Below are 13,154 nucleotides of genomic sequence, written 5' to 3'. Positions count from 1 at the left end.
TTTTTAATTAATGTTTAATTTGATTAATCCTTTAAAAGGAGGGGAGGATTTGAATCCGCTTAATAACGTAAATTATTGTTATTTTAGAAATAATCTTTAAAATTATTTATGTATATTGCTTGTTTTTTTTTTTTTTTTTTGTTATTATTAATTCATTTTAAAAGGTTACTCTTTTTGCCTTCATTTATTGTTGTAGTAATGTTTGTTGTTGTTTTTGGTATTTTTGAAATTTCGTTTATATTGATTTATGATGTTCCAGTAGGATTTAGCTGTTTTTAATGGCTTACACACAGCTGTCGTCGGCCTTGTCGACGCACTGCTTTTATGTAAAAAGAATGGGAGTGAGTGGCAGATACAGAGAGAGAGAGAGAGAGAGAGCGAGCGAGAGGATACTTAAGTTCAGTTGTACATATACATAGCTGGGCTGGTTACTCTATTATGCCATTTTTGTTGTAGTTGTAGCTGTTGTTGCTAAATCTGATTATTCGTTCTGCTGTTATTGAAGTTTTGCTGGGATTGTTAAATTTTGGTTACTTTTGTTTGTATTTACTGTTTTTTTTTTTGTTTTTTTGATTTTAGGTGGGCACAAGATGGGATTTTAACTAAATTAGATAAACAGAGATAAACTTTTGTTACAGCACACACACACACACATTACCATTGTTTACAATATTTGCTGCTGCTGCTGGGAAGCTTTTGGATGGGGTGGTGGGGGGGGTGGGGGAAATAAATGATGACTAAGTTACACAAAATTAAAGTTTATTTATTTGCTCATTCATAATGGCATTCGATTGTTTATTTATTCCTTTATTCATTCATTCATTTGCTTTTCACTTATTCATTTATTTCTATGTTAGCAAAAATATGTTTGTGTTTGTGTGTGTGTATGTCTATATGTATATACGTGTGTGGGTGAGTGCTTGGTTAGTGTATTGTTGTTGATATTGCCTTAGGTAAGGGATAAACTCATAATCAACATCACAACTCATTTATACCTCATCTGCAACCCAGAGTTTTGTTCACAAATTTTCACTGCCCCACAACATCAACAGCACGGCCTATGTCATGGTGTATAAAGCACAGTGGGGGAGAAAATTGTAAAAAAAATCGGAAAACAGTAAAATTAAAAATATAAAAGAAAAAAAATTACAACACAGTTAAAATTATTTAAACAAAAAAGTTTCTGTTCACTAAATTTTATATATACCCTGGACCAATAACCTTATCCTCACTTTAAATAAGCATGACAAAGTCGTGGGTAGCCATTTAGGAGCCATGGATCATCGGGGGTAGGATAAAAAGGTTCAATGAAAGATAACATAAGATGTTTTCTTTTTTTCTATAAACCCATTTACGACGAATGGTTTAAAGTACCTATAAATAGAGCTGTCTTAGAAAAATTCTAGCTCGGGTCACGAAAGAGATATCTCAAAGTGGTTTACATAATGTGGGCGAATGAAACTTTAAATGATAAATAATAACCAGTAAGGACAGGCAAAAGTCGGGCGGTGCCCAAGTACAAAGTGGGAGCATATCTGAATCTGAACCGATTTCGATCAAACTTCTCAGATATTGTAATAGCCGTCGAGAAGAGCGTTATGCAAAATTTTGGCAAAATTGGGCATAAATACGCTTGCGCAGGCTTTAGAAGTGGAAATCGGGCGATATACATATGTGACAGCTATATCGAAATCTGAACCGATTTCCTTGAAATTCATCAGTACTATTAGGAGTCATAAGAAAATCCTGCTCGCCAAATTTTGAGAGAATCGGTTAATAAATGAGCACTTTATTGGAATATTTCTAAAAATCGGACGAAGATATATATGGGAGCTATATTTAAATCTGAACCGATTTCGATCAATCTTCTTAGATGTTGTGGTAGTCATCGAGGAAAGCGTTGAACCAAATTTCGAGAAGATTTGTCAATAAATGCGCTTGCAGTGTCTCTAGAAGTGAAAATCGGGCGATATACATATATGACAGCTATATCTTAATCAGAACCGATTTCCTTCAAATTCACTAGTTCTATTAGGAGTCATAAGAAAATCCCTCCTGCCAAATTTCGAGAGAATCGGCTAACAAATGAGCACTTTATTGCAATATTTTTCAAAATCGGCCGAACATATATATGGGAGCTATATCTAAATCTGAACCGATTTCGATCAAACTTCTTAGATGTTGTGGTAGTCGTCGAGGAAAGCATTGTGCAAAATTTTGAAAAAATTGGTCAATAAATGCGCTTGCAGTGGCTCTAGAAGTGAAAATCGGCGATATACATATATGACAGCTATCTCTAAATCTGAACCGATTTCGATCAAACTTCTTAGATGTTGTGGTAGTCATTGCGAAAAGGGTTGTGCAAAATTTTGGCAAGATTGGTCAATAAATGCGTTTGCAGTGGCTCTAGAAGTGAAGATCGGGCGATGTACATATATGACAGCTATATCTAAATCTGAACCGATTTCCTTGAAATTCACCAGTACTATGAGAAGTCATAAGAAAATCCCTCCTGCCAAATTTCGAGAGAATCAGTCAACAAATGAGCACTTTATTGCAATATTTTTCAAAATCGGACGAAGATATATATGGGAGCTATATCTAAATCTGAACCGATTTCCATCAAACTTGTTAAATGTTCGGGTAGTCGTTGAGAAAAGGGTTGTACAAAATTTTGGAAAGATTGGTTAATAAATGCGCTTGCATTCGACTAAGGAGGGAAAATCGGGGGATATATATGTATGAGGGATATATCTAAATCTGAACCGATTTCCTTGAAATTCACCAGTACTATTAGAAGTCATAAAAAAAATCCTGCCTGCCAAATTTCGATAGAATTGGTTAGCAAATGGCTACATTATTTCAATATTAGCCCAAATCAGACGAACATATACAGTGGCACAGATATGTCTACATACCTTTTCGTAAACAGCAGTTACGTAAACTGATAGTAACGTAGTTAGGGTAAGACTGGAAGCTACAGCAAACACTTTTGGCACCAATAGATATTTGACAAAAAAAAACTGAAAAAAATTCGTTTTGTTAAGTGTTTTTTTTTCGGTGGCTTATGTAGACTTTTCTATGCCACTGTATATGGGAGCTATATGCAAATCTGAATTGGTTTTCTCTTATTTCAATAGGCTTAGTCTCTACGCAAAAAAAAATGTATGGCCAAATTTGAAGACGATCGAATTGTGATACCGAAAGCTTCACCGATTTCCTTCATACTTTCTTTCAGTAAAAGCCTCGTCTTATCACGATATCCCCATAGAATTTTCGTCGTTCTACCGACCTTTTCGCTATTCTCCAATGTTACATGGGTGTTTGTCGTCCTTATAATAGACTACGTCGACTCGAATGGTTTTGGTTTGACGGCAGTCTTCCGCCCTTCATTGCCAAATAGTCTGCTCTTTCATTACCCCTTACTCCGCTTTGGTCCGGCACCCAAACGATGCGAATCGTGCCATTCTCAGAAAATACGTTTATCTCCTTTTTACACTCCAAGACTGTTCGTGTCCTTATCGTCCTGGCTGTTATTGACCTAATGGCCAGGTTACTGTCCCTAAAGATGTTCACACTCGATGTCCTGGCGTTAACACCACATCATCTCACGCATTCCGTGATCATTCAGATCTCCGCCTGCAGGACAGTATTATGGCCAGGCAGTCTATAAATAGAGAAAGAACTCGACAATTGCCAAAGAACTCGACAATTGCTATCGAAAGTATTGTTCGACCCAGCCGAACTTAAGAAGCTTTTACTTACTGAGTCGATCTAGACATGTCCGTCCGTCCGTCTATGGAAATCACGAAAGCGGTCGAACGCGTAAAGCTAGTTGCTTGAAATTTTGTACAGATACTTAATATTGATGTAGGTCGTTCGAGATTGCAAATGGGCCATTTTGGTTCAGATTTAAATATAGCTCCCATATAAACCGATCCCCAGATTTGACTTCTTGAGCCTCTGGAAGCCGCAATTTTTGTCCCATTTAGCTGAAATTTTGCGAGAAGTGTTCTGTTATGACTTCCAACAACTGTGTGAAGTACGGTGTAAATCGGTTTATAACTCGATATAGCTCCTATATAAACCGATCTCCCGATTTGATTTCTTGAGCTCTTACAATCCGCAATTTGTGTCCAATTTGGCTGAAATTTTGCATGTATTGTTCTCTTATGACTTCCAACCACGGTGCTAAGTACGGTTGAAATCGGTCTTTAACCTGATATAGCTCCCACACAAACCGATCTCCCGTTTTGACTTATTGGGCCCTTACAAGCCGCAATTTTAGTCTGATTTTGCTGAAATTTTCCACGAGGTGTTCTGTTATGACTTCCATTAACTGTTCCAAATATGGTTCAAATCGGTCTATAAACTGATATATCTCCCATATAAACCGGTCTCCCGATTTGACTCCTTAAGCCCTTACTAGCCGTAGATGAGTATACATTGACCGCAGGTGTGCACAAGGCTCTGTCCTTTCCCCCTTCCCTTTTTCTTATCTTCATTGACGATCTATTTTGTCCGACATCGAATCCAGTCTACTCATTTGCCAATGACAGTGCAAATGCAAATTTTGCCCATGAACATTCCACTAAGGAACAGGGGCAAACTTCTCACATATCAATGAGTGCAGTCCGATTCAAGTTAAAGCTCAATGACAAGGGGCCTCCTTTTTATAGCCGAGTCCGAACGGCGTGCCGCAGTGCGACACCTCTTTGGAGGGAAATCTTACATGGCATAGTACCTCACAAATGTTGCCAGCATTAGGAGGGGAAAACCACCGCTGAAAATTTTTTCTGATGGTTTCGCCAGGATTCGAACCCAGGCGTTTAGCGTCATAGGCGGACATGCTAACCTCTGCGCTACGGTGGCCTCCAATGCCAATGACTGTAGTCTGTGTCATTCATATTCATTCGACCGTAGGCCCAGGTCCTCAAGAAATTATGAACAGGAGGCACATTATGGATGAGACGCTCTGCCAGGATTTGTTGACCATTTCCGAGTGGGGTCGAATGAGCAGAGTAGACTTTAACGGACAGAAGACCCAGTGCTGTTTTTTGTCTCACAAGCGTTTCACTGATCCACTTCAATCATCGATATCTATCGACGGTATAGATATTGAGCAGTCAGATGCCCTTGATGTTCTGGGCATGAAGATACAATGTGATGTCAGTTGGTCAAAACACATATTTGAAGTGTCGAAAGAAGCATTCAAGTGAAATATTTCACCTCTTCTGGTCTTCTCAATGTCTATATTACCTACATCAGGCCGAGTATGGAATATAATTCTCATATATGGGCAGTAGCTCCAAAATCATACTTGGAGCTACTTGATCGGGTTCAACGGAGAGCGATGGTGTTGATTGGGGACAGTAGGGTAACCGACTCTATTGCTTCTTGCTTGATCATCGTCGGAATGTGGGTAGCGTTGTATTGCTCTATCGTTATTTTCATGGCGAGTGTTCCAGGGATATTCGTCTTCTTATCCCTGACATTAGAATGTTCACCAGGAATAGAGGACTTGCTAGGAATTCAGACCCGTTTGTAATTGGCCAGTCGACCAAACCATGGATTACCGAGAAAATTCATTTTTCGCCCGAACCATTCGTATGCGGAATCGAATTCCGGCTAATGTCTTTGCCACCGACATTGACATTTAGAAGTTTAAGACAAATGTCAATAAAAACTACTCCCTCTTTCCCCCCCTCCAATCCTTAACTTTGCTAATTGCCATCGGAATGCACTGCATATATAGGGGACATCCCCTGCGTGTTGGTTACGTGAAAAAAATACGGTCCAAATCAGTCTATAACCTAAAGCTCCCGTGTAAACTGGTCTCTTGATCATCCTTGTTGTAAATGGGCTATATCTGTTCATGATTTGATAAAGCCATATAAACCAATTTCGGATCTTGATTTCTTGAGCCACTGGAGGGCGCAATTGTAATCTAATTTGACTGATCATATACCATACCCTGATATAGTCGACCGATTTGTCTTCTTGAGCCACTATCAAGTGCAATTCTGAAGTTTTCCATAATAAATTCTACTTTGGTCTCCAACAGCCAAACCATAGCTCCACCAGCCATGACATAGATCCAGTAGCATAGCAATTCTCATCCATTATCTTTTGTTTGCCTATAAATAGATAGCGGGCAAAGAACTTGAAAAATGTTATCCATGGCGGAGGGTACATAAGGTTCGGCCACTTTTATTTGTTCTCATTTTAAATTATCATATTCGATTTTTTTTCTATTTTTCCCCCACTGTTCAATGCCATTATCGTAAACATCATCATCACCATCATTGTCATCATCAACACAACAACAGCCGCAGCAGCGGCATTCATTATAAATGTCATAGACAAATATTGTTATAATGAGAAAACTGTAATGATGCTTACGAGCATGGAGATGCTGAGGAGGAGACAAATGCCTTTTGTAGTTGCTGCCAACGGTTCTCGTTGTCATTTTGAGAGTTTCCTATATAAAGCAGTGCCAGAGTGTTGTATTGCCCCCACAAAAAACAAAAAACACACACATGTTTGCAACATTATATGTGTCAGCTTTCGAGAGCAAAATAGCGCGCATTAGTATTATAGAAGAGAGCTACATTAAAAAGTGAAAAGAGAGAGAGTGAGAGCTGAAAAAACCGTGAGAGTAACCACAAAGTGTATACGTAATCAGGAAATGCCCAACCAAGTCACACCACTGACTATTTAATAGGCTCTCTCTCTCACTCTCACTCATACTCACACATTGGCAAACCCAAACAAAGAAATACTATTTGGTGATGTTATTGCTGCTGCTGCTGCTGTTGTTGTTGTTGTTATTGTTGTTGTTGCCTGTTAGTCCTAGTTAAGCACGTAATACGTAACTAAATGGCTTATTTAGTGGATAGAAAAACACCCAACCCAAAAAAATTATAAAAGCAGGAGGTCTTTAAATGAGTTTATTCAAGTTTATTTCTTTCGCTGTCATTCGCTATGCAGCCTTTGAGGTAATTGCAATGTTGTCAACGTAGCTGAAAGTTACGCTTGACAAGTTTTAAAGTGCCTAATCGAAATGGTGGAACAGCTAAAGTTTTAATTAGTATACAAACAGTTCTCTAACATTTAAAGGGGGTTAATCACTTGCCACAACATCACGACCTGAGTTTTAAGGGTAATTGATCTTTTGATTTATGACATCTTTTGCATAGAGGGAATACATACAACTTAGAACGTGAGGAAAACAAAGTTTAAAGTAAAAAGTTCAAATAAATTTGATGTAATTTTCATAACTGTTAAGTTAAAGGTTTACGGTTATATTCACATAACTTAATAAAGCCTTAAAATAGGTTTATTTGACTCTCCTATAAAGGAAATGTATCAAATAAACCTATTTCAAATCTATATTAAGTTACGTTAATGTTTGAAAACAATGAAACTATATTATCTGTTATTTTAAATCAAAAACAGGTAAAAAGGCGTTAAGTTCGGCCGGACCGAACTTTGGATACCCACCACCTCGGGTATATATGTAAACCACCTTTCATCAAAATCCAGCGAAAATTGCATGCCTTATGTCCCACAGCAGTTATATCGAAATATGATCCGATTTGGACCAAATACTAATAAGTACAAGTCATTGTTCAATTATGTATAACAAAATGTTGGTCCTTTTAGCTAAAGGGTGATTTTTTTGAGGTTAGGATTTTCATGCATTAGTATTTGACAGATCACGTGGGATTTCAGACATGGTGTCAAAGAGAAAGATGCTCAGTATGCTTTGACATTTCATCATGAATAGACTTACTAACGAGCAACGCTTGCAAATCATTGAATTTTATTACCAAAATCAGTGTTCGGTTCGAAATGTGTTCATTCACCGTAACGTTGCGTCCAACAGCATCTTTGAAAAAATACGGTCCAATGATTCCACCAGCGTACAAACCACACCAAACAGTGCATTTTTCGGGATGCATGGGCAGTTCTTGAATGGCTTCTGGTTGCTCTTCACTCCAAATGCGGCAATTTTGCTTATTTACGTAGCCATTCAACCAGAAATGAGCCTCATCGCTGAACAAAATTTGTCAAAATTTGAACACATTTCGAACCGAACACTGATTTTGGTAATAAAATTCAATGATTTGCAAGCGTTGCTCGTTAGTAAGTCTATTCATGATGAAATGTCAAAGCATACTGAGCATCTTTCTCTTTGACACCATGTCTGAAATCCCACGTGATCTGTCAAATACTAATGCATGAAAATCCTAACCTCAAAAAAATCACCCTTTATATCTAAAAATAAACCGATCTGAACCATATACAATATGGATGTCGAAAAGCGTCAATGTGTCAAATTTCAGTTAAATCGGATTATAAATGCGTCTTTTTTGGGGCCAAAACTTGAAATCGAGATATCGGTCTATACGGCAGCTATATCCAAATCTGGATCGACCTGAGTGAAATTGAAAAAGGATGTCGAAGGGCCCAACACAACTCACTGTCCCAAATTGTGGCGACATCGGACAATAAATGCGCCTTTTCTGGCCCCAAAACCTAAAACCGAGAGATCGGTCTATATGGCAGCTATATCCAAATCTTGACCGATCTGTGCCATAATGCAGAACTATGTCAAGGGGTTTAACCTAACCCAATGTCCCGAATTTTGGCAACATCGGACAATAAATGTGCCTTTTATGGGCCTAAGACCCTAAATAGGAGGATCGGTCTATATGGCAGCTATATCCAAATCTGAACCGATCAGGAGCAAATTGACGAATGATGTCGAAGGGCCTTACACAACTCACTGTCCCAAATTTCAGCAAAATGGGTTAATAAATGTGGCTTTTATGGGCCCTAGACCCTAAATCCGAAGATCGGTCCATATGGCAGCTATATCCAAATCTGGACCGATCTGGACCAAATTGACGAATGATGTCGAGAGACCTTACACAACTCACTGTCCCAAATTTCAGCAAAATCGGATAATAAATGTGGCTTTTATGGGCCCTAGACCCTAAATCCGAAGATCGGTCCACATGGCAGCTATATCCAAATCTGGACCGATCTGAGCCAAATTGGCGAAGGATGTCGAAGGGCCTAACACAAATCACTGTCCCGAATTTCAGCAAAATGGGCTAATAAATGTGGCTTTTATGGGCCTAAGACCCTAAATCTGAGGATCGGTCTATATGGCAGCTATATCCAAATCTGAAGGGCCTAACACAACTCACTCTCCAAAATTTCAGCAAAATCGGATAATAAATGTGGCTTTTATGGGCCCTAGACCCTAAATTGGAGAATCGGTCTATATGACAGCTATATCCAAATCTGGACCGTTCTGAGCCAAATTGACAAAGGATGTCAAAGGGCCTAACACAACTCACTGTCCCAATTTTCAGCAAAATCGGATAATAAATGTGGCTTTTATGGGCCCTAGACCCTAAATTGGAGGATCGGTCTATATGACAGCTATATCCAAATCTGAACCGTTCTGAGCCAAATTGACAAAGGATGTCGAAGGGCCTAACACAACTCACTGTCCCAAATTTCAACAAAATGGGTTAATAAATGTGGCTTTTATGGGCCTAAGACCCTAAATAGGGGGATCGGTCTATATGGCAGCTATATCCAAATTTGAACCGATCTGGACCAAATTGACGAATGATGTCGAGGGGCCTTACACAACTCCTTGTCCCAAATTTCATCAAAATCGGATAATAAATGTTGCTTTTATTGGCCTAAGACCCTAAATCTGAGGATCGGTCTATATGGCAGCTATATCCAAATCTGAACCGATCTGAGCCAAATTGGCGAAGGATGTCGAAGGGCCTAACACAACTCACTGTCTTAAATTTCAGTAAAATCGGATAATAAATGTGGCTTTTATGGGCCAAAGACTCTAAATCGGCGGATCGGTCTATATGGGGGCTATATCAAGATATAGTCCGATATAGCTCATCTTCGAACTTAACCTGCTTATGAATAAAAAAAGACTCTGTGCAAAATTTCAGCTCAATATCTCTATTTTTGAAGACTGTAGCGTGATTTCAACAGACAGATGGACAGACGGACGGACATGTCTAGATCGTCTTAGATTTTTACGCTGATCAAGAATATATATACTTTATAGGTTCGGAAATGGATATTTCGATGTGTTGCAAACGGAATGACAAAATGAATATACCCCCATCCTTCGGTGGTGGGCATAATATTTGGTTGCCCAAAAAGTAATTGCGGATTTTTTAAAAGAAAGTAAATGCATTTTTAATAAAACTTAGAATGAACTTCAATCAAATATACTTTTTTTACACTTTTTTTCTAAAGTAAGCTAAAAGTAACAGCTGATAACTGACAGAAGAAAGAATGCAATTACAGAGTCACAAGCTGTGAAAAAATTTGTCAACGCCGACTATATGAAAAATCCGCAATTACTTTTTGGGCAACCAAATAATTGCAATAAAAATTGTCGGTAGCACGCTAGGTGTGCCCATATGGGTCCATGATTTTATATAGCTGCCATATAGACCGATCTCGAATCTTGACTTCTTGAGCTTCTAGAGGGTGCAATTCTTATCCAATTTAGCTAACATTTTGCACAAAATGTTTTGTATTAGGTTAGGTTAGGTTGAAAAGAGTTTGCAGATATTAATCCGCCCCATGCCACTATGGACATACACCTAAGCCAGTAATCGTCTTGTTGTGCGCTCTAAAAACTATAAAGTAACCTCTCAAAAAAAAAAATTTTAAGTTAGAAATTCCGTGCTTCTTGCAACATCCACTCCCCTAAGTTGGTTCATGTCTGATATTGTGTCTCCACCTAAGTACCAGTATCTGTTGGACGCGAAAGCCGGGCAAAGACATAGGAAATGCTCTAACGTCTCTTCATCTTCCCCACATGCCCTACACATGCTATCACTTGCCGCACCGATTTTACATAAGTGAGCTCATAGTCCTATGTGTCCCGTTATGATACCAAAAGCTATACTGACCTCCTTCTTACTTCCTTTCAGTAATAGCCTCGTCTTCTCACGATCTGGATCCCCCCAGAGGATTTTCGCCGTCCTACCGACCGTTTCGCTGTTCCACAATGTTGCATGCGCATTCGTCACCCATTCCCTAAACTTGGACTGCGTCGACCGGAAAGGCTTCGGGTTAACCAAGTTTATTGACGGCAATCCTCTGGCCTTCACCGCTAAATTGTCTGCCCTTTATGATCGTCTACTCCGTTATGACCCGGCATCCAAACGATGCGGATTTCCCCATCCTCAGAAAAGGCGTTAAACTCCTTCTTACACTGCAAGACTGTTCGTGACCTTACCGTCCTGGTTTTTAGTGCCCTTATGGCAATTTTACTCTCGGTAAAGATGTTCACACTCGCCGTCCTCGCGTTAGCACCACACCACTTCACGCATTCCGTGATCGCCCGGATCTCCGCCTGCAGGACCGTCTTATGATCAGGCAGTCTAAAACAATTCTCAGTCCCTGGGTTCTCATGCCCACTCTGCCCTCTAGCTTTGATCTGTGCGAGACACTGCTGTGCCGATGACAGCAGTGTCTCGCACTCGACTTCAAGGTTCATCTCAGGTATCCGATCGGAAATCTCTTCTCTCCCGTCCAGGTTTCCTATCGACGCCTCGATTATACCGCGATGGTATGAGCTGCTTCCATCTTCAATCCATTCTGCCGTCGCCGTAAGTCTCATGTTTTGTATCAACTTTCAACAACTGTGCCATGTGTGGTCCAAATCGGTTTATAACCTCATATAGCTGCCATATAAACTGAACTTGGCTCTTGACTTCTTGGGCTTCTAGAGAGAGTATTTTTCACCCGATTTGTCAGAAATTTTGTATGAGTTGTTCTGTTTTGACTTCTAACAACTGTGCCAAGTATAGTCTAAATCGTTCCAAAACCTCATATAGCGGCCATATAAACCGATACTAAGATTTGACTTCTTGAGCCTCTGTAGACGTGGCGTTGATCCAGGAACAGTGGATCAATGGAAGTAAGATAATGGGGCTTAAATATGGGGAATACGACTTGATTTTCAGGAGGGTTGCATGAAGTGCAGGGAATGTATTTCGTCGAGGAAGCATTTGAAATGCTTCTTGAATCCGTTCTTTACAAGGAATCAGGTCGTGGTATCCCTGTCATGCTGCGACAAGCAACTTTTATTTTTTTTTTTTGCATACTTTCCGCATGATTATCAGCAGATGCCACCTCCATGGGCAGTGAGAGACCTCCTTCAATACTGTTGGTCGAGGAATATGAATTAGATATTGGGCTGCGACGCTAACGTTCACCACGTTCTGTTCATTCTCAAATTTATTTTGGAGAATGGCTTAAGCCTCTGGTGATATATCTACTAGGAAGGAGATCTTTGATAATACATTTGATAGCATTCAGTGCTATGAGATCAACGATTGGGCCTCATCGATGTAGGCTAGTTTTTGGACATATTATTCGGTATTGGTGAAGTTGGGCGACAAAACTTCATGTCATTTAGAAACCCCAGAAGGACTCGTTGCGAAAAGTTCAGATTGTAAGTTGGCAAAAAGGTGCAGAATATTCCAATTGGGATTCGAGGCTTAGGAGGATATAGATCTCCAGGTTCAGCCCCTCGACCCTGAAATTACATCTGCTTTTAGATCGGCTTGTCCAGAGAGAAGACCGAAGTAGAAAAAAAGAAAAAAGTTTTATTAATTTTGCAAGGATACCAAACTCAGACATGGCGCTTGAAATACCTTTGAACGTAAAGCCGGCTTTGTAATCAACAAAGAGATGGTAGGTGTTGATTTGTCCTTCTCTGGTTTTTTCCAGGATTTGGCACAGTGTGAATATCTGGTCCAGGATGGATTTACCAGGCCTAAAGCCGCATTGATAGGGCCCAATTATCTCATTGGCTTTAGGTTTTAATCTTTCAAACAGTACGCTCGAGAGTATCTTGTATGCGATGGGGAGATGCTGGCACATCCGTCTTGTCTCCTTTCTTGTGTACGGGACATAGGTTTCTATCATTGGGTATGCATTCTTCTAGCCAGATTGCGCAGACAAGCTGATGCATACGCCTAACCTGCTGGTCGCCTTCGGTCGTAAATAGTTCAATGGGTAACCTGTCTGCTCCTGCTGCCTTGTTGTTCTTCAGTCGGTTCAGTGCTACTTGGAGCTCA

This window comes from Stomoxys calcitrans, chromosome 5 (assembly GCF_963082655.1).
Source record: "Stomoxys calcitrans chromosome 5, idStoCalc2.1, whole genome shotgun sequence".
NCBI lineage: Eukaryota > Metazoa > Arthropoda > Insecta > Diptera > Muscidae > Stomoxys > Stomoxys calcitrans.
Note: the sequence above shows the minus strand (reverse complement) of the source record.